Raw genomic sequence first — 26616 nt, forward strand, 5'->3', positions numbered from 1 at the left:
CTACCTCTTTTACTGAGCTTTGAGATATCTCTATACATGGCTCACTGGCAAACTTTATTTTGAAACACTCTTGAAAAGCACCTTTTAAATTTTTACAATCTTAAAGGTGATGTAGTTGTTGTCTTTGGGAGTGTCATTCCCCCGGTTACACATGCCTCAAATGCTGGCCTAAAATTCATTTGTAGCTTAATGACTGTAGGCTGCAGTTCCAGAACTGCATTCAACAAGACAGCAGAAGACTGAGGCAGAGATTAAATTATGGTGTTGTAGGTTGGGGGTGGGGTTTGGGGGCTTGTGGGTGTTAACTGCCCATGTGTTTCCAGCGAGAAACCATGTTTTCCTGTTTGTTTTGTATCTGTCCATGGCAATATGAAGTCATGCAAACCGGAGGCTTACAATTTCTGTTATGCCCCACTATTCTTCTCAATCATAGCAATTATGCTATGAGGATGCACAAGAACACAAGAACTAGGATCAGGAGTCGGCCATTCGGCTGCTTGGGCTTGCTCTGCCATTCCATATGATCATGGCTGATCTGATAGTGGCCTCAACTCCACTTTCTTGTCCATCGCTCATAACTCTTGGCTCTTTTGTCGTTCAAAAATCTATCAAACCCAGCCTTGAATATTTTCAATGACCCAGCCTAAAATGCTCTCAGGGGAAGGGAACTCCACAGGCTAATGACCCTCTGAGAGAAAAAAAATTCTCCTTATCTCAGTCTTAAATGGGAGACCCCTAATGTGTTAAACTGTGCCCTCTAGTTCTAGACTCCACCACTAGGGGCAATATCCTCTTAGACTCCACCCTGTCAAGCATGATCAAACCCTGGCACTGACCTGTGTAAGAGTAGCTAATGGCACAGAACATCAATGAACCTTGGGAGCATGTTGATCTGTATGGTTTAGCATCACACTAAACTCACCATATTAAAAGGCTAAAGAGGCACTGGAGAGGGTGCAGAGAAGGCTTACAATGAGGATACTAGAAATGCATGGGTATACATGTCAGGAAAGGATTGACAGCGTGGGTCTCTTTTCTCTTGTAAAAAAAAGGTTGCAGGGCAACCTAATAAAAGGCCTTTAAAATTCTGAAAGGTGGTGATAGAGTGGATACTCTTGTGGGGAAGACCATCATTATCAATAGGTAGTCGTCAAGAAATCCAATAGGGAACATGGAAGAAACTTCTTTACCCAAAGAGTGGTAAGAATGTGGAACTCGCTATTACAGGACATGGTTGAAGCTAATAGTATAGATGCATTTAAGGGGAAACTAGACAAACATTTGAGAGAGATGTGAATAGAGGGTTATAATGATAGGTTTTGATGAGGAAAGTTGGAAGGAGGTTCAAGTGGAGCAAAAGGAGAGGTATGGACTGGTTAGATTAAATGGCCTGTTTCTGTGTCTTATATCCTACGTAGTGCATTTGCCGACTGCTCCAGATATGTGGGTATCATATCATATGTGGATATAGGCCTTGGTTCAGTAGTAGCACTCTCACTTCTGAGCTACAAAATCATGAGGGAAGAATTTAATACCCTCCCCCATGGTGAGTTTGGTAGCAGTGGGCTATCTAATCAGGCGGGGCGGGGGGGGGGGGGGGCGGGTGTTGCAGTTGCCTTTGTATCGCCACTCCGATTAAGTCTGTGGTGGGAGGGCCCGGGTGGACCAGAGTCTCCACCCAGGGTCTCAGTAATAATCTAGGCTGGCACTTGAATGCAACAGAAGAGTGCTGCAATGTTAGAGGTGCTGGTTTTCAGATTGGGGTTATACTGAGGCCATGTTGCCCTCTTTGAAGGACATAAAACCAACTGACATTTTACAAAAAAGAGCAGGGGAGTGGCGTTCTCCCAAAGTCCTGGCGAATATTAATTCCTCAAACAACACAAAGAAAAAGATGACCATTCATTTCATTGCTGCTTATGGATCTTTACCTTATGCAAATTGGCTGCCAAGTTTCTCTAGAGTAGTACAGTGACTACACCACAAAAACACTTCATTGGCTGCAGTGGCTTTGGGGATGTCCTAGTGAATGGCACCATATAAATGCAATTTCTTTCTTCCCATGTATTTTTTTAAAACATTGTTTATTGAAATGCTGAAATGTCTAAGAAATGCAGAGCTTTTCATAGTTTTAGCTGGTGAGTTTTTGCAGAGGACGAAGGAAATACTAGGCTTCAATCATAGCACACAGGACAAGAACTAATATAAAGGTGAATAGAAAGCAATGTGACACACTTCAACCCCATAGCAAGATGGTCTAGTGATTGGCCTTGGCCCTGGTGATTGGCAATCTGGTTAGGCCTTTATTGGCAGGTATCCCCACAACGGTAAGAGACAATAGTACCTGGGAGCAGTGGAATGAAGTGGAAAATTACAATCAATTTGATGCAACATATCTCAAGGACATTTTAGAAATAAACAAAATCTCAGCGCACCTAAATTTTCTGTAACGAGGTAGGAATCCCTGAAGTCACTCAGTCGAAAGCCAATAACATCAATAAAATTCTCAACAGTTTGCATCACTTCCTTTGCATTTGGCCCAGTCTGTAAGATGAAATGAAACATGATATGAATTATAGCAGTCACATACTCAAAATATAATATTTCAAGAGCCAACATGTTTTAAAAAGCTGCTCAGTTAATTAACTAGTGCCATTTAGAAGTACAGAATGGAAGCTCTCATCTACAGCTGCCTTATCTACAATAATGATTATTCAAGCCTTCTCTACCTCCTCTATCATTCTGGTTCTTCCCCTCTTGTGTAGGTCTGTTTCCATTATTTTACCAGAAGCTCTCCTGTAGCTCACTCAAGTCTTCACATCAAGTTTACTGTGAAAGGCACCATATCCAGTCCTATTGTCTTCTTAACAGGAGTCTGCACTTCACAAAAACAGAATGCCTCTGATTTTTTTTTTCTCTTTCTCAGGCAACTTGTGGCATTCCTTCTACTGCCCTGGTTAAGATCAACTAATTCAGTAGAAGCAAGAACCAAGCATGGGATCATGCTGGATTATGTGGAACATTGCTCCAAGTCATGCGTAACATAGGGGTGAGTAACAGAGGTGGGCATGCTTTAATAATTTTGCTTTTTCACTTTTTCCTCCCTCTGTCCCATAATTAGCAACCATGCTTTCAACCATCTGGGTTTCTGGTTTCTGTGCACTCTTACACTTTTCTTTCTTAAGGTGAATTTTACATGGGAAAGCCTGTCAGCACCTCACCAACTTCAAATTTGGCTCCCCCACAACAATAAAATGCTCTGGGACAGCAAGTCCAACCCTCAAGAGCTGCCAGTTAATCTGATTGGCTGGCAGCTCTGTAATCCTAACTCTGCCAGAACACAGTTGTGGTCACTAATGGAACTACAAGGAGTTCCCAGGAGAACTGAAGATGTCTTCCCGACTTAAGGTAAGTCCAGGCGTTTTGGGCGGGCATGTTTTTGTGATCCCAGCGAGGGGGAGCGGGAGTTGAGGTTTGGGTTTTAGAAGCCGGGTTGCGTGTTTGGAGGAGGCAAAAAAGGGTGATGCCATCTTGTGCAGGTGGCCGCAATGGGCACAGGATCCCCCCATCAAAGGAGGTATCCCCCTTCCTGCCTGCCTTTAGCCTGTGCAGTGAAACCTGCCTTCCATCTGCGTCCCCCGCCCCGCATGTATTATAGCGATGGAGACGGAATGAGGACATTTAGTGGCCATTAATTGACCAATTAAGGGCCTCAATAGACCTAAGGGTGGGCAGGCTGGGTGACCCTTTACCCACCCCTCCATAATCTGGAGACAGCTTAGAGGTGGGTAACAAGGCCATGGACTGGCTACCCACTTTATTTAACATGCCCCCCCACCTTTCAAATACTTTGGTGGTGGGAGGAGGGAGCTGTGGGAGTAAAATTCATCCCCAGGTGTTTGGCCAAGTTTTTAGTCCCCTCTGTTAATATCTGCTGCTTTAGCTCAACATCCATTTAATTCTGATTTTATCTTTGTGAACAATCTTGCGATATTTTTCCACATTAAGACACTATATAAATGCAGGTTGTTGCTTGTGAATTTGCAAAATTAAAATGTAAACTTAAGATGTTGAATTCCAATAGCCAAAGTGCCAGAATGGCCACTTCAGTTCTTAAACATTGAGAAGAGGAATGACAATTGGGACAAGCAAGGATCACGCTGCTCAGCGGCTTAGAAACATTCTGGGGTAGACTTTAATCTTCATCACCCAGGCAGTAATCTAGTAGAGCAGACTACCTTTATACAGTCCACCCAATTTTCATTCCATTGAATCAGGCAGATTCTTTAACCTGAGCGTGATACATTCTGCCAGATAGTAACCCAGGAGGTGAAGATCAAATCTACCCCAGCCACGGCTCAGATAGTAGTGCTGTCACCTCTGAGTCAGACAGTTTTGAGATTAAGTCCCACCCCTGAGGAGCTGAGCATAAAAATCTAGGCAGATTCTCCAGCGCAGTACTGAGGGAGTGCTGTACTGTCGAAGTTGCCATCTTTTGGATGATACATTAAACCAAATCCCTGTTTGCCCTCTCGGATGGACATCAGAGATACCATGACACTATTGTGAAGAACAGCAGGGGAGTTACCCCCAGTGTCCAGGCCAATATTTGTCCCTCATTCATCACAAAAAAACAGGTTATCCGGTCATTATCAAGCTGTTGCTTGGGAGTTGGCTGTGCACAACTTAGCTGCTGTGTTTTCAACAACACTGGATAACTTTCAAAAGTACTTCATTGGCTGCAAAGTGCTTTCAGACATCCTGAAGTTGTGAAAGGCCTTATATAAATTCAAATCTTTCCTTTTTCTTTCTTTCGCCCCTCTATTTCTCACCTGGCACTATGAAAACAGTGGGTCTGAATCTTAGAATTTTGATCCCCTTCAAATTCCTCCTCCCCTCTCCAGACCTATTTTAGTGTCCACAGGAGAATGAGGAGCTGAGAGAAAACCAGGAAAACGGAGTGGACTAGAGAAAAATAGGTAGTGGCCGGGATTTTCCTGTGAAAAGTACTAAGTGCGTTAGCGGGTGTAAAAATTGATGTTCCAGCCGCTGACCACAATGGCGGGTTTTGGTGCCATATACTGCACTACAGACTGTATTAATTATTCATCCATGGGGAACAAGCCATTTTGCTAACAGGCAGCATTTGATTTGTGCCATAATTAAACAGGGCTCTTGCAAAGCTTTCGCACTCTCTGAAGCCTAGGATCTCCAGTGAAGGTATGGTTTCCAAAGGCAGGAAACACACTGCGCCCAAATTCAATGACGCCTCACTGGTGCACCTGTTGGACGCAGCTGAGGCCCACCGCAATGTTCTCCACCCCGCTCTGGCCACAGGCCTTCCACAAAGGTGACCAATCTGGCTTGGGAGGCAGACGCAGTGATGGTCAGTGCAAAAGCCCTGCAGAAGAAGTTAGCCACCCAGCGCAGGAAGAGGATGAACAATCTTATCCGTTCTACCAGGGTAAGTCAACCATCTCATCACTTTCAACTCACACACTCACAAGCCCATCACACAGTCGCAAGGATCTCACTCGCTGCCACCTCAAGGGACATCACCACACAATCCCACACTCCCTGACGTCTCCATCTGGCCTCATGTCCTCTGGAGTTTGCATCCTAATCATGTCCAGGGCTCCACTGGCCACCCACACATGCCAGGCATCCTTATCATCTGCCTTAGCATGCAACTTGCTCACATTCTCTCCATCTGACTTCATGCAGGGCACACAATGAGAAGGAGAGGTCCCAGACTGGCGCATGGAGTTCAAGAACAGAGCAATAATTCTGGCCAGAGAGGTCGCTGACCATGCCTGAACTGATGGTGAGATCAGCGGCGCATGACCAAGTGAGAGTCCTGCACCATACTATGAGTGATTTCTCCGGTTTCAGAGTCACCTGCCATGCACTAATTATCCCTCCTTTCTTTTGTAGGCACCTCTAGGAAGCTGGTCAGCGCAAAGACACATACCTCGGTGGCACCTTGTTCTAGGTTAGCCTCAGGGTCACAATCTAATGAGCACTGTGCACCATCTGGTCCACAGCAGGCAGAGGCAGGGACATCAGAGGTTGCTGGCACTCAGTGGACTGCTGGAGGCCATGATTCTGCTGAGTCTGAGCCCAATGTCGAGTTTCCGGACTCGTTCCTAAATCAGTTGCTGGAGCTGCAAAGACAAGCGCAGGGGCATCAGGAAGGGATGCCAGCTGCACTCCTTAGATTGCAACGCATGGTGGAGGAGTCCATCCGCCTTCAGTCTGAGGTGATAGTGCCAGCATGCCAATAAGCTAAGGTCCACACTGGTACGATGGCGGTCACCATGGAGACTTTGGTCCCGGACATCAGCCCTGCACTGCTTCAAGAGCTGCACTCCATCACTGGAGCCATTTGTGGCATCTATCAGTATCAACGCAAGAGGGCTGCGGGGCACCTTGAACTCACTCCAGCCACTCATTCCCCTCAAGGAGTCAGCCAAGGAACCTCAGGCACCCATAGGGAGGAGGACAAGCAGCTCGACACTCTGGGGCCATCCACCCAGGTTACTCCGGGAGCGTCCGGCCGATCCAAATTCCCTCTTCCTGTGACCCCCTGAGCTCCAGCTCCACAGGCCAAGGAGGGTGCACCTGCCCCACAGCAGGATACCCAAAGCAGGCTGGGGCCCTCCAGAAGATGCTTGTCAAGATCATCACAGACAAGGCATAGCAATCAGCGGGCTACCTTCACCTCTGCTGTGCATGTCAGGGGAGCACCAAGGTGCAGCAGCAGAGTAAGTAAAATGAAAAAGATGTAATTGCACAAATTTTACTCAGGTGTTAACTGCATATATAATGTTCACAAATGTAAATAGGCTCGCAATCATTTCATATCTCCTCTTGCTGTGCCTCCTTGTTATGATGAGCTGTGTTACTGTCAGTCACATGTGATACCTTGGTTCTTGCACCCACTTATGGCAATGGTCTCTATCTTGGGCCTCTGTTTTGTGCAGCGTGCTATCATCTCACCACAGTGAGTGTCCCATTTCAACATGATGCTCCATGTCATTAATGCCTGCACCATCATGTTAAGTGTGCTTATGGAACAAACTTGGTTCCCATGCCTCATAGAGTCCTGTCATGTGCATTTTGACTCTGTAAATTGAGGCAGAGGTGTGCTCATACATGGAGAAGGCTCATGTACCATCCAACTCCATCTGCCCGCAGTCTCTCGGAAGGATTTTGATGATATGAGCCTATACTCAGAGCATATGAATGTTGCCCTCAGCCAAACAGATTGATGATGTTCCCAGTGTCAATCTACTGAGGTCATCAAAAACTGGGAGTACCTTGCCACCTCAAGGTGACAAAACAATGGCACATTTGTGTGCAGGCAATGTGATGTCCAACCTTAAGTGTCTCTCACCCTGTAGTTGTGACTATTGCAGGTAAAAAGGTCTCATCACAAGGTTTGTGGACAGCGCTATGCGTCGCATCGCCTTACATTTTTTTATTCATTCATGGGATGTGTGCATCACTGGCTAGGCAGCATTTATTGCCCATCCCTAGTTGCCCTTGAAAAGGTGGTGGTGAGATGCCTTCTTGAACTGCTGCAGTCCCAATGATATAAATACACCCATAGTGCTGTTAGGAAGGGAGTTCCAGGATTTTGGCCCAGCGACAGTGAAGGAATTCCAAGAGGTTACTAATGCTACTTCCAGATGTTGATTTCTGAAGCCCAAACAGACATTAAGCATGTTCTGGAATCTCACACCGTTGCTTCAGACAATGTAGAGAGGAGCAATGGTACAGGAGTGATGAAGCAGAACAGTGCTCACTAGCAGTGATGCATGCCCTTGAAGACTTCATGTTGTGAGAAATGGGTGTTTTTTTTATTTTGAGGGGGCAATATTTTGTTTTTCAGAGGTAAAGGCTGTGGGTGTCTGTGTGTGTGTATGTGTGTGTGTATGATTTAATTAATCTGGGCAGGGACTGATAGGAGCCAGGTTGTCTGGGGAGGTTAAAATATGAAAAGGGGTATAGAGTTAAGTCTGAGGTACAAGTAAATAGGTTAGATTTAACATTTGCATTTTTAGATAAGTTGAGAGCTTGTTTGAATATCAAAGGGAAGTCAGAGATAGAAAGAATCATGTTTGCATCTTGCAGGAGTTTCATAGGTATACAAGAAGTGGGGGGGGATATTATATTTTATTGACCTGAAAGTAAAGTAAAGATGGAGACATGGAAGATTTTATATTTGGAAGAGTCTGAGTTTCAAAAAAGTGTGAAAACAATGGAAGCTGTGATGAAAGGGGGAAGAAGGGTATTTTAGAGTTACTGCTGAGCTGCTGTCAGAAGCTGTTTGAGCTGTTGAGGTTGAGCTGGAGCTACTGGAGCTGGGAGAGGAATCAAACATCCAGTCAAGCCAGAAAAGTCTTGGGCTACAAAAAAGTAGTTTAATTCTGAAGTTTGGTTTCTCACAGAAGAATAGAAGTGAGTTACAGGTCATGTGCTATGCCTTTAGTGAAGCTAAAGCAGTTTGCCTTGGGTAATGCTACTGTACAGTTAAATATCTATATGGGACTGTTGCCTGGAAGATGTTTACTTGTGGGTCTGACCAAGTGGAGAGTCTTTTTTGGGGGGAATGTTTTGTAAGACTAACCTTAATTGTGTAACTGTAATCTTGTGTGCTTAAGTTTTATTTTATTCTTGTTAACGAAACTTTTACTTTTGAGTTTTAAAATCACAAAAATGTTACTGGACGTCTTACTGCTGAGATCAGTACATTTTCTTCTCATTTTCAGAATACATAAAAAATGGTTATGGGCTGTAAATCAAGTTTCCCTCCGGGATTTAGTTTGTGTAGCAATTAACCGGTTGTGGTCACAACAATATTTTCTGATCACGTTGGATTTTGTTAGGGCTGGGGCTGGCTATGAGGTTGTGTGTAAGAGGAGGTATCTCAAGTTCAGGCAGTCAAGTATCTGACCTCGTCATGCTCAGGTGCTCTGCCTCCATATTAGGATTAGGATAAATGCTGCTTAGGATCCCTAATTTAAACCACTAGATGTCAGTGTCATTTTGAGAAGTGTACAACAGTCGGCTGAGTCAAGCACACAGTGCAGTCACAGCAGCAGTATTTCATTGATTGCCTTGTCCTAAGTGTTATGTTTCCATTTCACCATCGCCGTAACACTTCATACGTGGCTGTGTTGGTTTCAATAGGTCTCCTTGAGAAGCCTTGCCAGATTGAAAGCATGCAGGCACTAGGCCATTAAGGATAGCGCATGTGCCTCTTGATCTTGCTGGGTGCTGTTGCGACTGGGATACTGAATGGACATATAAAGAGGCAGCACTTTCTGATGTCTGATGCCAGGATGCCCTCCTCTAAGTAGTGCCTCATCTCAGCACAGACACATGCTCTCGAGGCTTGCTCATCCTCCACAGCATCAGGGCTATGTGAGCATGGTGTGTCATGTGGAAGTTCATGGATGAAATTAGAGGAATAGCTAAGCTGGAGCTTATGCTGGCCCATGATGGAGGAGGGTTGTCCAGGAGGATTATCCATGCATCACGTCATCCTCCTCCTGGAACCTGCTAGCAACGAGGGCCTCACGAGCTAGCATGCCTCTTCTGGCCTGTGCAATAGCCTCTTTGCCTGCATGCTCGCCTTCCACAACCTCATCGCCATCCCTTGAAGGTCCTCCCCCACTGAGATGTGCAGCCCCTCCATCTCATCATCTGCCAAGTCCTCCCTGCTGAGCAGCACCAGGTTGTGTAGCATTCAGCAAGCCACATGATGCATGAGGTCCTCAGGGAAGTGTACTGAAGCGCTCCGCTAGATCTGTCCCGCATCGGAATTACATTTTCAGGATCCCTATGGTGAGTTCCACCAATGTCTGGGTTGTGGCATAAGTCTCAGTATACCTTCTCTCAGCAGGAGTTTGTGGCCGCCACAGGCATCCTCAGCCATGTCCTTTGCAGGTAACCCTTGTCCCTGGGAAGTCAACCCTACATCAAGAAGATGTCAGGGATCTGAGACCTACTCAAGATATGGGAGTTGTGTATGCTTCCTGGGTATCTGGTGCAAACCTGCATGATAAGTTTATTATGGTCTCACACCAGCCACACATTGAGGGAGTGGTGGCCTTTCCTGCTGATGTATTTGACCGCCTGTTGCCAGGGAGTTCAGTCGATGGCACCCTGTACATGTGCGAAATCTCAGTGAAGCCCAGTGCTCTTGCACCCTGGCTTGCTTGATCTCTGTGAACATTGACATTTTGCAAAATGGCATTTGTGACCTCCTGGTTGCATTTGTGGGTGGACTCTTCGAAGATCCCAAGGAAGTCTCCAGTGGAGCCCTGAAAGGAAACACTAGTATAGGAGTTGAGTGTGGCCGTTACTTTCAGAGCCACTGGAAATGGTTACCCTCCAAGTTCCTGTGATGCCAAATCCTGCTGACTGTGGAAAATGTGAGTCGTCAGATCCCTTGACATGCAGAGGCTCTTGCACATCTGCAGACAATACATGCAATGTCTATAGACCCTGGGTCTAGTGAGGCACCTATGAATGACAGCTCTCTGAGGATCATCCTCTGCATCTGCATAAGGACCTGTGCCTCTTGGGTCTTGAGGGTTCTGCTCCTCCCTTTGGCAAGCCAGATGCCTCTGTTACATTTTTCTCATTCTTCTCCCCTGCCTGTAAGCAATAACCCAGGCAGCGATAACACCAGGCTTTATCTTCCTGATGGTCTCCTCACTCCAGTGTCAATGAGAAATATGCAAGAGTCAGAATTTGTTTCCAAAGGTCCACTTTCGGTCAGGAATCGTCAGTGATTGTAGGTTCAAGGCCTTTTTAAGCATGCCGGAGGGTACTGCCTCTGAAATGATGCCCAGTGCGGGATGCGTGTGAATATTCACTACAGCCCCCTCCACCCCCTCCAGTCTAGAAGACTAACTGTGACAGCTTTGGCCAGGCGATGGGATGTTCTGCTTTCAGGCCAGGCACTGGAATCATCATTACCTGCGCTCCAAGACTACGCTGTTTGGACGAAACATGAAGGTGAATGTTCAGTGACGACATGAGATAAATTTAAGGGGTTTGGAGGCTTCTCCTTCTGTGAGTGCTGAATTGACACATTTCCAAGGGGGTTCTCAAGCTTGTCCAGTCACCCAATAGTTATGCGGTTCCATAATACACTGGTGAATTTGAATAGTGCGCATGAATGATTAAAAATAGGGGAACAGTCATTGCCACTTTGAGGGGTCAGTGTTGCATGAATGGACATTATTGCTTCATTTTCCTGACTTCCTGCATGCCAATTGAACAGCTGCTAACCTGTCTCAACAGTACCTCTGCCCTCATTTTGGAACTACCATTTCAGTTGGGTGACCCTTTAGTGCCCCACCACCCAGTCATGCGTCTCAGTGCAACCTTCCCCGCTTGTTGCCCCCAATGGAGCCATTGTCTTGGAGCCCATTCCCTTCCCTCAGTCCTGGCTGGCTCCTTCCCCAGCAAAGCCCTTGCCTTGCAGCCCATTTGCTTCCCTCAATCCTGTCTGGCCCCTTCCGCAATGTCTGCATTGACCTGCAGCGCAGTAAAAGCCACCCCCACCTTTACCCTGATGCGGTAGCTGTAGAGATTTGCCTGTGAAAAGCCACCCCGCCTCACCTAAAACGATGAGATGCAGCCTGAGAAAACTGGCACTGCCTGAGGCAAGGTATGCAAACTAACCTCGGAGTCTCGAATGAAGTGCAGGTCGCCAGCTGCATGTCCTTTAAATCCCGTTGTGAAACACGTCGTTCTAATTGCACGTCGACGTAGGCTCTTAATCCAGCGTGGAGAGATGATTCCGGTGAGCCGGCCTCATAATGAGATGCTAATTTATGCTAATGCCATTCACAACACTCAGTGGTGGGAAATGGCTGAAGCACACAATCGTGGTAAAACCGGTTTTGGGCCTGCTCGCGATATTTAGCTCTTGCACCCACCATGATGCCCACCGCGATCCGGAGCAGAATTTAAAAACGGAGAAACAGAGAAAGGAAGCAAGGGCAGACTTGAGGGAATGAGGCTGAAAGAAAAATGAGATAGAAACTTGCAAAGGCCAGAGATAAACCAGTCTTGTTAAGCTTCCTGAAAAGGGTGGGAGTGTTTTTTTGTGGGAATTGATTTGGAAAAAAACTGCTTTTGTTGAAGAACTATTGGGTTAGATTATTTTAATTGTGTAAACTGTCATTGCGCTCGTATCTCTTCTACAGAAAATCAGATTTGAGGCTCAATCATTCGTTTTATAGGTTGATGGAAAAAGAAAGAATCACATTTTCCTCACCTCATAACACTTCTCTTAGCTTTCTGCACCCAGCCTTCCCCAGTTTTCTTTGCACATTCCACTGCCTGCTCCCACCCCTCTTGAAGGTGCTGACTCATGTTGGAGAATAATTCCAAGGGCATCAGTTCTTCAGTATCTTACCCAAGTGCCCTTTCTTCAGGAGTGAGCCGAGGCGATGAATGTTGATAGACTATTCAACTGCAGGGGCATCGCATCTAATTATTAACCATTATCTCACACAGACATTTTCTAGCAGGGATAGAAATCAAGTCAGAGACGAGTCAATATTTCCCTACCTAGCCCAGGGAGGTTGATGCCAAAAGTTTTCCATATGTACACTGAAGTCCAACAAAATCTAACTGGGTTTGTGTGCAATGCCCCCCCAGAGTTCAGTAGCTAACTAACATTGTGTAGGTTCAAAAGTAAGGCCAGAATCTTTTGCTTGGTGGGCAGGTGTGTGCCTGACCCAGCCGAGTGGAAAATGATGTGCGATGGTGTCAGGAAAGCGTCCTGATGTCATCATGTGGTCCCGCAATATTTTGTTCAGCAGGCACGCTCGCCGACAATTAAATGGCCTATTAAGGCTATTAAAAAGTCATTAAATTCAACTTTACGCTGCCCGTCCAATGCCAAGTGGCCTTTGCACTTTTTAGGAAACCTCATCCACAGGCGGGATAGGTTTCCTAAAGCAAATAAAAATTTTACACTTGAATTAAAAACATGTCCCTGCTCATGTGACGGAGTCTCATGAGACGGCATGTTTTATGATATTTTTATTTTCTTCATTAGGTTTCTTAAACAGCAATTCATTTCCCTGAGGCAGCTCCCTCGCACGCATGTGCGAAGTTTGCGCTAGGCCCGCTCACCCTCCTCCCCCTGCCCACACAGGCAGCGCTCAACACTGTTGCTCAAGTTTCATGCTGGACGGGCCTTAATTGACCCGCCAGTCTGAGATCGCTGTGTGGTGCCAATCGCGGGCAACAGTCGGCTTCCCCCTCTGCCACTCATCCTCGCTGAGCACCCCCGCCAGGGACAAAATTCTGCCCTAAGTGCTACATGGCCAAGAAACAATAGAAGAAAAATAGAAGATAAAAGGATTGATATCAGTGAGAAAACAAATAATTTGGACAAATTTAGAAATAAAATTATACAGGAAATGCCACCCACAACTTGTGAGCAAACAAAATAACTCAGCATTAATCTGGAAAGTTCTGCGTCATTTCAGGAAAAATGGCCATTGTGGTCCTCAGATTTTGTCTTCATCCAACCCAATCCCTTTTGTTAGTAATTCCTTTAGATGAAGCTGTCTTGGTTAGACTATCCTCTTTCTTGATTTGTTACCAGGCAACACACTTAATGGTGATTACAGAACATATACAGTAGAAAATCTCATTACTACCATCCTCACTTTGAGTCACCTCATCCATGATAGTAACCATAGCAGCAGAATCCTTGGCTGCAAACATTCAGATATTTGACAACTGTTAACAATTTTCTTCCTTTGGCACTTTTTACCCAATAAAATATAATGCTAGAAGCCTCCGCACTTTAACCACTTTGTTCAACAGATTAAAGCATTGTTTGTTGATGCTTAGATTTTGCCAGATCCTTTTCAGTCAAAGGGTCACTGCTTCTAAAAAAAAAACAAATGGCTTCAATTGAACATGATTTTAAATTCAAATCATGTTTTAAAGAGTAAGCATTAACACTGGCATCTCTTTAAAATATCTAGCCTGAAATTTTTACTTATCTCTCTCTAGGCCCGAGACTTCCTCACAATCCATGTGCTCCTCCTGCAGGTGCAGCTGAATGGAAATGCCTCCTCTGCTCCAGATTTTACCGAAGTAACTGAGGTCAGGGCCGGGTCATCTATTTTACATATTTTGGGTGGACAGCCCTGTCAATATGGTTGCACTTTGAAAGCCTGATGAGGTGGCATAGGATGATGGGATGCCACACAGTAGCTTGGTAATACAGCTGGTGAGCTCTGCCAAACACTGAAATTCTCCAGCTGATCAATACCCTTTATGAAAGGGAACTAATCTGGAAAATCGGCAGGAATTAATTGGAGGGTTTTGACCACGGGCCATGATCCGTCTAGGAAGAGCATAAGCATCCCCACTACTGTCCCAACAATGACTCAAGAATTGATTTCTTTCTGTCATTCAGATTACTGTATGGCTAGGAGTTGAGTACCACAGGAATTCCAGTAAGGAAAGTTGTTCCACTGGCCCCATCTCCTTGTGACATCAGGGACATGTGGAAAATCCTGACTGCTTCTCTAGTTAGTGGAGATGGGCTCTGGGCTCTTTTTAGATACCACCCAATATTCTTCCCCAACCATAGAATGGTTACAACACAGGAGGCCATTCGGCCCTTTATGTCCGTGCCAACTCTGGGCAAGCGCAACTCACCTAGTCCCATGCCTGCCACCTCGCCCCTACTTTCCCCGTAGCATACAATTGTTTTTCTCTTCAGATAATGATCCAATTCCCTTTTGAAAGGCTGAAAGCTACAATTGAATCTGCCTCTGCCACAGTCTCAGGCTGTGCATTCAAGATCCTAAACACACAATGCATAAAAATATTATTCCTCATATTGCCTTTGGTTCTTTTGCCATTGATCCTGAATTATTGTCCTCTGGTTCTCGACACATCTGCCTAATGGAGCTGTTTCTATCTATCCACTCTGGCCAGACCACTCATGATTCCGGAAATCTCTATCAAACCTCCTCTCAACCTTCTCTTCCCTTCCACAAGGAGAACAGCCCCAGTTTTCCCAATCTATCCACATGACTAACTGAAGTCCCTCATCCATGGAACCTCACTTGTATACCTTTTCTGCACCTTCTCCAATGCCTTCACATCCTTCCTAAATATTGGTGCCCAGAAGTGGACACAATATTCAAGATGAGGCCAAATCAGCATTTTATTGAAACCAAATCTGTTGTTTCAGTGTTACCCACCCATTGGGAAGAATCTTCTGTTCTTAGAAGACTGATGGAGGTCCTGATCCCTATGGTGCTGCCTTTGGGATTGGAAGCCAGTTAACAGGCAGCCTCCGGGAGCCCTGCCCAATTAGGAATGACGGATGGGCTGTGCAGGTGGGAGGGCCAATCACAGCGCCCAAGGCTGTGGGCAACTGGCAGCTCCACCGAGAGAGAGGTGGACACTGCTGTTATAGGTGGGGCACCATAAGGGCACCTGAAGATGGAGGCAGCTTCTGAGGGCTTCTAACATTGATGGAATTAAGTGTGGTTGCTGTAGTCAAGTCATCAGTGTGATGAGGGTTTACCACCACAGGATGGCCTATGGCTGCATCTATGGCCTTCTGACCCCTCTGGCTCCGGGTGTGCCGGTATTTAAAGGAGGCCTTGCTGCCTTCTTCCGACCCGCCGTTGGGAGCCCACCTCCAGGTATCCACCAGACTTTGGTCTCAGTGGTGTTCCGGGGGAAGCATCATTGGGAAGACTCCACTGGTGTCACCAATTTGCCCCAAAGCGGGGACTTAATTGATCTTAACTCGCTTCCTACTTCTGCCAGGCGAGTAGCCAGTGCAGATCAGGCTCTGCCTCCAGCAAACTCTCTTGGAGGTGGGAACGAGTTGGGGAACTGACCTGACGCAAGATTCCCGGGCTTTTCTCGTGGTCTCACCTCCAATCCAAACCCATCCCTGCAGGACCAGGATGATTCTGTCCTTTTAGGTTTAGGCCATAAGGAGATTCAGGTTACTTAAGTTCTGATTTCAATTCAGACAAATTCACGTCTGGCATTTCTTTGTTTTTCACCCTCTTCTTCATTTTATCAAGTACTTATGTTTCGACAATATTCAAAAGGGGCAAAATTTCCAGTATTAACAGCAAAGTTCCAAATCTGTGCTGCATTAAGCTTAGGAGTTTGAAGAAAGAAATAGACAAAAAAAAGAAAAAAAAGATAGGAAATAAAGAACAATCTTGAATTTAATCGCATCTCATCACATCTCTCAGGACACCCCTAAATACTTCATATCCAATGAATTATTTTAAACGCAGTCAGTGGTAAGTGGATAAACAATAAATAATGAACATTAAAAACCTCCCGAGAGTATTTATGTGAAGTGTTCTCTTCTGCCTTGCTCAGGTCATGCATTTTCCATCTCTCAACCAGTTTTCAAAAGTTGGATAGGACAAAATACTGATTAGGGAAAGGTCAATCGCAGACTCCAGAATAATTTGTCAGAATTTTGTCTTAGCCTCGACATGATGTTTGTGTACAATTAAGTCAGAAAAATCAATTTCTGTTTTTCAACATTAGATCCATTGCTCTAAGGCAAATAACCTAATCAAAAATCGGCTTCATTATAAACAACTGCAGAGGATTGACTCTCAGTCACTTCATTGAAAAATAGATGATTGTTTTAATATAGCTTTTTTGGTTTAAATTTGCCCATTCTGCACTCAATCCTTACCAGCTGAGCTTCTTTCCATCTCGGTCTATTTTCTTCTGATAACAAATTGCTTACTATCTGAACAAAATTCTGCAACACAAATGGAAGAATGAAAGATTAATGATAGAAGAGCAGCTCTTTAAAAAAAATACATTTTTGCTGGAAACATTACTTTGTTCCACAAAGTGAAAATCATTAGTGCATCATCAGCACCCAAATTTCAAATTTCAAGTTAGGTGCAAGGTAAAAGTCTTCCTTCAGTTGTGCTTCAATAATGTCCTTCAAGCACAGCCTCACAGGTGCTGTCCCCAAAGCTTCAATATGGCTTTTCTATTTCACACACAAACATCATCCTTGTGGGTTTGTCTGAGTGAAATAGCTAATTTAATATTCACTAAAATCTAATTAGGGACGGTTTTGTACTGGCCCATACCCGTTGTGAGCCCAAACTCATGAACCAAGTAATTTTACTTCAGAACAGTTTTATACACATCAGGTACAGTAAGAGCATTGTCATTTCAGTTCTTTGTACAAAAGTCTCCTTTGACTAAAACAGTTAAAGTAAGCTACTCACACCTCACCTCTGTAACTATGCCAGCCTCTGTAACTATGCCAGAAGTGTGACAGTTACCATTTTCTCACAAATATACTTTGAAAAGCATATATTCAAGTAATGTAGGTACAGAGTTGGATTTATATATTCAATAGGCTGAAGATGGGATGAACTATCACATTTCACTAACCTGGATATCTCCAGAGACAGGAGTGTAATAAGTTCTGCGGAAGATTTCTGTCATGTTCTTCAAAATGTCAATTAAGGCTAGGATGTCTCCACTGTAGCTGGTCCCTCCCTCGGAGGTGTCTGCCAGCTTTCTCATGATAGCTGACACTCCTTCCCCTGTTAATCCTCGTTGAGCCTTAGACAGGTGTTCTCTTGCCTGCAAGTTAAAGAAACACTCTGTGAACGAACAAGACCGGTGAACATGTGTAAAATCTTAGAAGTATAAATTGATTTTATACACAACATAACTTTTTGCAATGTTCTTTATGGAATTAATAAGCTACCCAGCTAACATCCATGAAAATGTCAGAAAGTATGTGAAAGATCATTAAACTGAAATATTAACTCTGTTTCTCTCTCCATTATTGCTCCCAGGCCTGCTGAGCATTTCCAGTATTTTCTGTTTTTATTTCAGATGTTTAGCATCTGCAGTATTTTGCTTTAGTACTCTATAACTATCTGATCCCATGGGCAGTAAACGATGGAATTAAAGTTGTGGTTCAGTTTGAGTATAGATATTCCTTCGTAATTGCAACATTCACCTTAATTGTTAAATGATTTAATTGTGTGATATTGCTTCCCTAAAATTAACCTTTTTTCATTTCTTGAAACACAAAAGTTACATTAAAATACAATGGATGTGGGATATTATGAACTTAAGTTATGCTGCTGTGGTTTACAATTGCTAGATGAACAAGCATCAGACTTAAGGGAAAAGCATACAACTCCACAAAGATGAGTGGCAGGACAGATGATTAGACAGGATATAAAGAACAGCTTAGAATAGCTAAAAGGTTAATTAGGAAAAAGAAATTAGAGTATAAGAGGAAGCTAACTAGAAATGTAACAACAGGTAGCAAGAGTTTCTACAGGTATTTAAAAAGGAAAAGAGTAAGTAAAGTGAGTGTTGGTCCTCTAGAGAGTGACAGTGGTGAGCTAATATTTGATAATAAGGAAATGGTGGAAGAACTGAACAAATATTTTGCTCCTGTGTTCACTATAGAGGGTACAAAAAACATTCCTGTAATAGCTACAAATCAGGAGCTGAACGGGAGAATGGAACTTGGTGAAATTGAAATCGCTAGGGAAACGGTAATGAGCAAATTGATGGAGCTGCAGGCTGGCAAGTCTCCGGGTACTGATGGGCTACATCCTAGAGTCTTAAAAGAGGTGCCTAATGAGGTAGTCCATCGGGACCCGGAGACTTGTCAGCCTGCAGCTCCGTCAATTTTCTCAGTACCGTTTCCCTAGTGATTTCAATTTCACCAAGTTCCTTTCTGGTGTTAATTTTCCAAAATTTGCTAGATTCTGGAAAGGTTCCATCAGATTGGAAAGTAGCAAACATAACCCAAGAAGCGAGTGAGGCAGAAAGCAGAAAACAATAGACCAGTTAGCGTGCCGCCTGCCATGGGGAAGTTATTAGAGTCAATCATTAAGGAGGTTGTAGCTGGGCACTTAGAAGAGCTCAAGCTAATCGGGAAGAGTCAGCATGGTTTTGTAAAAGGAAAGTCATGTTCGATCAATTTATTGGAGTGTTTTGAAGGAGTAACATGCACAGTGGATAAAGGGGAGCCTATAGATGTACTGTACTTGGATTTCCAGGAAGCATTTGATAAGGTGCCATATCAAAGATTATTATGGAAAATAAAAGTCCATGGTATAGTGGATAACATAGTAGCATGGATAGAAGATTGGCTGGTTGGCAGAGAGTATGCATAAATGTTCCGATTGGCAGGATATGACGATTGGAGTCCCACAGGGGTCTGTGCTGGGACCTCAACTTTTTATGATGTACATCAATGATTTAGATGAGGAGACTGGAGACATGGTAGATAAATTTGCAGATGACACAAAGATAGGTAGGAAAGTATGTTGTGAAGAGGACATGAGGAGGTTGCAGATGGATGTTGATAGGTTGAGTGAGTGGGAAAAGATTTGGCAAATAGAGTTTAATGTGGGGAAATGTGAAGTTGTTCACTTTGGCAGGAAGAACAAAAAAAGCAGAGGATTACTTAAATGGAGAACGGCTGCATAATTCTGAGGTGCAGAGGGATCTAGGTGTTCTAGTATATGAGTCAGAAAAAGTTAGCATGCAGGCACAACAAGAATTAAGAAGGCTAATGGAATGCTATCCTTTATTATGAGTGGAATTGAACATAAAAGTAAGGATGTTATGCTTCAGATATACAGGTCATTGGGGTGACCGCACCTCGAATACTGTATGCAGTTTTGGCTCCTTATTTAAGGAAGGATGTAAATGCATTGGAGGTGGTTCAAAGGAGGTTTACTTGATTGATACCTGGAATGAATGGGTTGTCTTATGAGAAAAGGTTGGACAGACTGGACTGGAGTTTAGAAGAGTGAGGGGAGGTTTGATTGCCTGGATTAGTGCAGCTCCTACAACACTCAAGAAGCTTAATACTGTCAAGGACAAAGCAGCCTGCTTGAGTGGCATCACCTCCGCAAATGTTCACTCCCTCCACCACTGACACACAGTAGCAGCAGTGTGTATCATCTACAAGATGCATTGCAGGAATTCACCAAGGCTCCTTCGACAGCACCTTCCAAACCCACGAACACTGCCATCTAGAAGGACAAGGGCAGCAGATCGATGGGAACACCACCATGTGGAAATTCCCCTCCATGCCACTCACCACTCTGACTTGGAAATATCTTGCCGTTCCTTCACTGTCCTTAGGTCAAAACCCTGGAACTCCCTTCCTAACAGCACTGTGGGTGGACCTACACCACATGGACTGCAGCGGTTCAAGAAGGCAGCTCACCACCACCTTCTCAAGGGCAATTAGGGACGGGCAAACATGCTGGCCTAGCCAGCGAAGCTCACATCCCATGAATGAATAAAAAGAAATATAAGATCTTGAATGGCCTTGAGAAGGTGGACGTTGAAAGGATGTTTCCTCTTGTGGGTGAGTCCAGAACTAGGAGGCACTGTTTTAAATTTTTTTCTCTCAGACGATTGTGTGACTTGGAATTATCTGCCTCAAAAGATGGTGGAAGGCAGGGGAATCAAAGATTATCAAGGTTAGATGGGAATGTGGAAATTAAAACACAAGAAGATCAGCCATGATCTTACTGAATGGTGGAGCAGACTCGGGGGGGGGGCGGGGGGCGAATGGTGTACTCCTGTTCCTATTTCTTATGTTCGTATGAATAGATATATCAAAGACAAAAATCATTCATTGGGCAGGATTTTTACTTTATCAGGCGGGTGGGCCCGAGGTCAACTGTGAAGCTGACCGCTGCCCGCGATCGGGCCCCAACCTCAATTTCACACTGGCTGGCCAATTAACAGTCGGTTAGCATGAATCGCCCTCTGCAGTGCTGAGCGCTGCCTGGGTAAGGGTGGGAGGAAGGCAAGAGCGGAAGCTTGCACATGCACACTCCGGTGTGTGCACAGAAAGCTACCTGAAAGCACAGAGCTGCCTCAGGGAGCTGAAGGTTTTTAAAAACACAAATAAAGAATTTAAAAATGTTAAAAACATATCTCCTCATGTGAGTCTGTGGATGAGGTTTCATAAAAAATCCAAAGGCCACTTGGCCGATTTGACTGCCTGCCAACCACTAGGTTGGACAGGCAGCGAAAATTTCTATTTAATTATTACTTTAATGGCCTTAACGGGCCTGTTAATTGTTGGCGGGCGCCTGCCGACTGAAATACTGTGTAGGCGCGTGATGACATCATCACGCGACATTTTACGCTTGAACGGGTCAGCTAAAAATTCTGCCCATCAAATATTTCACAGTGAGTCTCCAAGCCTTGCATTGTCTATTGGCTATAATCTAACCAATCATTTTACTTGGAGGAGGACAATACTTGTATAGTACTTGTATGTTTATGCTCCATATACTTATACAAAGTGCTTTCAATTTTAATTGTCATCCAAAATACAGTGCAAATGAAAGTGTTTCCTAATTATACCATCGCTGTCTGGAATTCTCTCACAAGATTACTTCATCTTGCTACCTCTCTCCCTGACTCCAAACGCCTCCTTACAAATGTATTCTCTAAGTGCATGTTCAGTAAAACCCTCCCTAAATGTCTTGGCATTGCAATGGATGACTACTTCCCCTCTGTTTAGTGTACTATGAGGTTTCAGTACGCAAGGGGTACCAAATAATTGCAAGTTGCTGCTGTTTGGGGCAGGCTTAAGTCTTGTGAAAATGTCCTCAGTCCGACTGTGAAGAGGATGTATGGTGAGCAGGTTCTGGGGTTATGTAAGCAAACCTCACTAAATGTTCTGCTCTGTTAGATTGCTCAAAAGAATTCAAGCATCCAGCCCATCAGACAGTATCAGAGCCTGCCCTGCTGACTGGTTGCAGCATTTTCCGTTCTTTTTTCAGATTTCCAGCATCAGCAGTATTTTGCTTTTCATTTCCTGCCATCTTATTACTCACCTTGGAAGCAAATTGCTTTTGTTGACATGTGAGCGCACTTTTTTTGAATGTATTTGTGGTGGCGCCATGTCATAGATGGAGCAATTCATCCCACAAGGTGAGTTTGTAAGAGTCCTTGCTGTGATATCTGTTACAATCCAAATTTCTGCCACTTGGGGCTATCTACATTTTTCTTCCATCAAAGCTATGATTGCTGGTGCAGATTGTATCACTTTACTTTTGTTCCCCTGGACAGTGGCAAGCAGTGTTCCCAGTACTGGGGCTGGATTTGATGATCCCCCAGTCCCGGCGGGTTTGAAGACATAGGGCATGTAAAGTCCAGTGGGCATCTGGCCCACTGCCTAGCCGCCTTGCCCCTGGCCCCACTGCAATCTTACCAGCAGCTGGGGTGGTGTCAGGCAGTCCGCCCATTAGTGGGCTATTTGAGGTCCTTAAGCAGGCTATTAATGCCCAATTCAAGGCCTCATCTAGCTGCCACCAGGATTAACCAACAGCTGGGGAGCAGGTTTCCCTGTGACAGCTGGAGCCAGGCAGGGAGTTTTCCCTCCTTAACGGGCCCCCTGGTCCCATCGGAGGGCACTCCCAAGTTGTTACCTCTGCCAGGTTCCCCTCCACTTGGTCTCCCAGACCCTGGCTTCCCCACCTCCCCCCACCCCCTCTGGAGCCTGTCAGCGTTGCACCCTGGGGGAGACCCTCAAACACTTGCGAAGTTGCAATCCAGGGTAGCCCGCATAGTATCAATAGTGGCCATTGCTCTCGGTAGCACTGCTGGAACTGGAGAGCTGCCCATCTCTGATAGGCGGGCAACTTTCTGTGGTGTGACTTCCTGTCCCTGAGGGGCAGAAATCTTGCCTTCAGTTAAATGGCTGTGGGGCAGCTGTTCTTTGCCTGGGTGGGTTCCCTCCACTCGACCTATTAGCCCGGAGGGTCCAGGACCACAGGCGCCCCATAAAATCCAGCTCCTAGGTTTCTGCTCGGTCATCCCCTACTGCAACATTCATTCACATGGATGTCAGACAATAACACGTTTGGCTGCATTTGCTTCCACTGTTATATATTCTGCTAGCACCCACTATAAAAGATTGCATTTGTAGAGTGGCCTCTTGGGTAACATACAAGGTTAAAAGGGCTCATTGGCCAACATGAATCAGGAGACCAGAAGAAAATGTATATCCATTTTATCATCTATCCGTTAAAAGTCTTGCAAATATTTGTCCATCCTGGCAGGGATTTTCTGGCCCTGTTGCAGGTGGGACCCGCTGCAGGTGAGGCGGTGCCCCAGCCAGAAGTCCACTGACTTGCAGTGGGACCAGGAGATCGAAGTGACAGGAGGGTGCGGAAAACCCCGCCTTCTGTGTGGCAGCTCACAATGCCTGAGATACCACCTGTGTGGAAGGGCATTGAAAATTTTAAAATGGTGATTGGCATTGCAGTTCAGGCCTCCCAAAGATACCTGGGGCTACTGTATCTCTTTTCTCCATCTCCCAGCTGACACATCCCCCTGGCATTTACACAAACCTCACTAAATGTTCTGCTTGCTCTAGCCTGCTCCTATTTAAAATTAATCCAGGTGTGTCCGACTTCCTGGACCATTTAGGTTTCTCTGTTCATTCTGTCCTTCTCCGCCTCTGGCCCATTCTGTGCTCTAACCCATGTCCTTGTGCTGGAGCCACTGTAACATTTGAAAAGCACCACCTCTCAGTCTCCTTTTCCTAGCTCCCATCTAAAAAATATACTGGGCCATTCATGCTTCTGTCAAGTCAAGCCCTGCTGCTTCATTGTTGGCTCTTCCCCCTGGCTCCTGGTGACACTGCAAAACTTGAAAAGATCCATTATTCCCAGCTCTCCTCTCCCTGTGTCATTCCTTTGCCTTCAGTCAAACAGAAAATTGAAAATTGAAAAGACATCCTGAGCTCATTCCACACTGTGCCAGGCTCTCATTGTTCCAGCTAAGTCTGTATCCACTCCCTCCTGGCTCTTGCGTTTCTCTTTCTTCAGTTTTATTGGCCATTTATAATATGACCACCAATCTCCTACGTCTGTCATGTCCTGGCACCTGAAGATGTTTAACTACTCCCTCAGCTGCTCTGATCGGTTCACCTCAGGATGACAGGAAGTCCTGGGAATGAAATGTTGGAATGTGACAGAAGAGATAGAGGAAGACAGAGACTGAGAGAGAAACGAGATGAAGGAAACACTGTGGGGAGAGAGAAGGAGAAAGATGGAAGTAAAAGATCAGTTGAGACCTATATGAGGATAAGAAATATTGAGGAGAGATGGGAAAAGAGTAAACAGGGATTACATAAAGAGAAAAAAAGAACAACAGGGATATGAAAAAGAATAAGAGTGGAACAAAGTGAAAGATGGGATTAACAGATTGGGGCAGGAAGATAGACAGAAGAGATTTCGGAAAGACAGAAATAGCGGGGAGAGCAATCAGGGCAAAAAATGAGCACAAAGAAGGAAAAAAGTCAGAGAGGGGGCAGATTTACACATAAGTCAAGGAATGGAGAGAAAAATCTAGGCAGAAAGGCAATGACCAGGGAAAAGAATAAGGGGGTATTTTGGCAGACATCCAGAGAAGACAGGCTTTCCCCTCAAAAATTCCTGAGACTTTTCTCACAAACAAAAAATCAAAACTAAGGTCCATATGTTAATAGCTAAAAGTGACAGCAGGAACTGTTGTAAAATGCATGTTTTATTTTTCAATAGAAACAACATGGAGTATATTGCTATCCGCAAACAATAGCGCTTATTTAGGTGAGCCTTTATGTATTTAAATTTTCAAGTAATATATTCCATCTCTCACCACTTGTAATGAACACCAATTGGATACCAAAATGTTTAGCTTTCCAAAAGGAATAAAATACAATTCTGATTTCCAAAACTAATTTAACGACATGAGCAGTAACATTGTTGATTGGAGAACTACTTACTGTTCTGTTTAAAATCAGACCTCTGGGTTTAATTACACTGCTTTAGTGGACTGGTATAACGCATTACACATTAAATGACTGTCATTTTTAATAATGCCATATTTGTAGAAATGAAAATAAATTAATTGCTGCATATTGAAGGAATTAAACACCAAGGATGAGAAATTGGGCTCAATAGTACATAAAATCAGAGAAATGCACCTGCTTTTTGGGCTCTACAAGTCCCCTAAAAGCTGCAAAATGGTGTCCATCACATGTGCACAGTTGAAGTCAGCTGGAAATATGCAATACAGGCATATCGTAATGTTAATTTGCATGCAACAATGATTTGACAACAGCGCTGCCATTTTGGAGCTGAAGGCCCCAGCTGACGCTCTCTCATAGGCTTGTATAGCTGAACATGCATTAAGCAGCAGGAAGGATTTCCCCATCAGTGTAAAGGGATCATAAACTACATATATGTTAATTGATGTTTGATTTGCACTGGCTATTGATATGTTTTTACATGGTTTGGTGTTTTCCATAATTATTTCACATTTGAAATGCTTACTAGGGCTGGTGTGACAGGTGCTGAAGAACCTTTTGCTGACTCCAATACTTTTGTATAACCATTTGCTCCTGGACATAGGTGTACTCATAGGCCTTCCTCTTGGAATAAAGCATAGAATAGGGAAATGAGTAGAGGTTGAGAAGAGCAGGACAATCTACTAGAAGAGGGAGGAGGAGGGAGGTGGAAAAGGGTTTACAGCATGAGGCTACATATGCCACAGTGTTAAGGGTGCAATTCTCCTACTTAAACAGCAGTGAGGAACAAATACCTCCACTTCACTGAGGAAGCCTTCATTGAAATTTGCTGTCACAGCTATAAATGGAATCATCATTACAGAGACATGGGACTGAATAATATGGGGAGGGAGATGAAAACAACTCGCACCACTGCACACCCCCCTTGCTTTTCAAGAAAGGAGTGAGAGGGAAAATAGAGAACTATAGGCCAGTTAGCTGAACATCAGTTGTATTATGTAGAAGTGGAATATATTATGAAGGAAGTGTTAACAATGTACTTAGAAAAGCATTGTATGATTAGAAAAAAGTCAGCATGGTTTTACTAAAGGGAAATACTGTTTGACAAATTTATTGGAGTTTTTTGAGGATTTAAAAAAATATATATTCATTGACGGGATGTGGGCTTCGCTGGCCTGGCCAGTATTTATTGCCTATCCCTAGTTACCCTTGAGAAGGTGGTGGTGAGCTGCCTTCTTCAACTGCTGCAGTCCATGTGGTGTAGGTACACATACAGTGCTGTTAGGAAGGGGGTTCCAGGATTTTGACCCAGTGACAGTGAAGGAATGGCAATATATTTCCAAGTCAGGATGGTGAGTGACTTGGAGGGGAACTTCCAGGTGGTGGTTTTCCCATTTATCTGCTGCCCTTGTCCTTCTAGGTGGTACTGGTCGTGGGTTTGGAAGGTGCTGTCAAAGGACCCTTGGTGAATTCCTGCAGTGCATCTTGTAGATGGTACACACTGCTGCTATTGTGCGTCAGTGGTGGAGGGAGTGAATGTTTGTGGATGTGATGCCAATCAAGCGGGCTGCTTTGTTCTGGATGGTGTCCAGCTTCTTCAGCGTTGTAGGAACTGCATTCGTCCAGGCAAGTGGGGAGTATTCCATTACATTCCTGACTTATGCCTTGTAGATTTGGGGAATCAGGAGGTGAGTTACACATCACAGGATTCTAAGCCTCTGACCTGCTCTCTT

Source organism: Carcharodon carcharias, chromosome 6 (assembly GCF_017639515.1).
Source record: "Carcharodon carcharias isolate sCarCar2 chromosome 6, sCarCar2.pri, whole genome shotgun sequence".
In the NCBI taxonomy this organism is placed as follows: Eukaryota; Metazoa; Chordata; class Chondrichthyes; order Lamniformes; family Lamnidae; genus Carcharodon; species Carcharodon carcharias.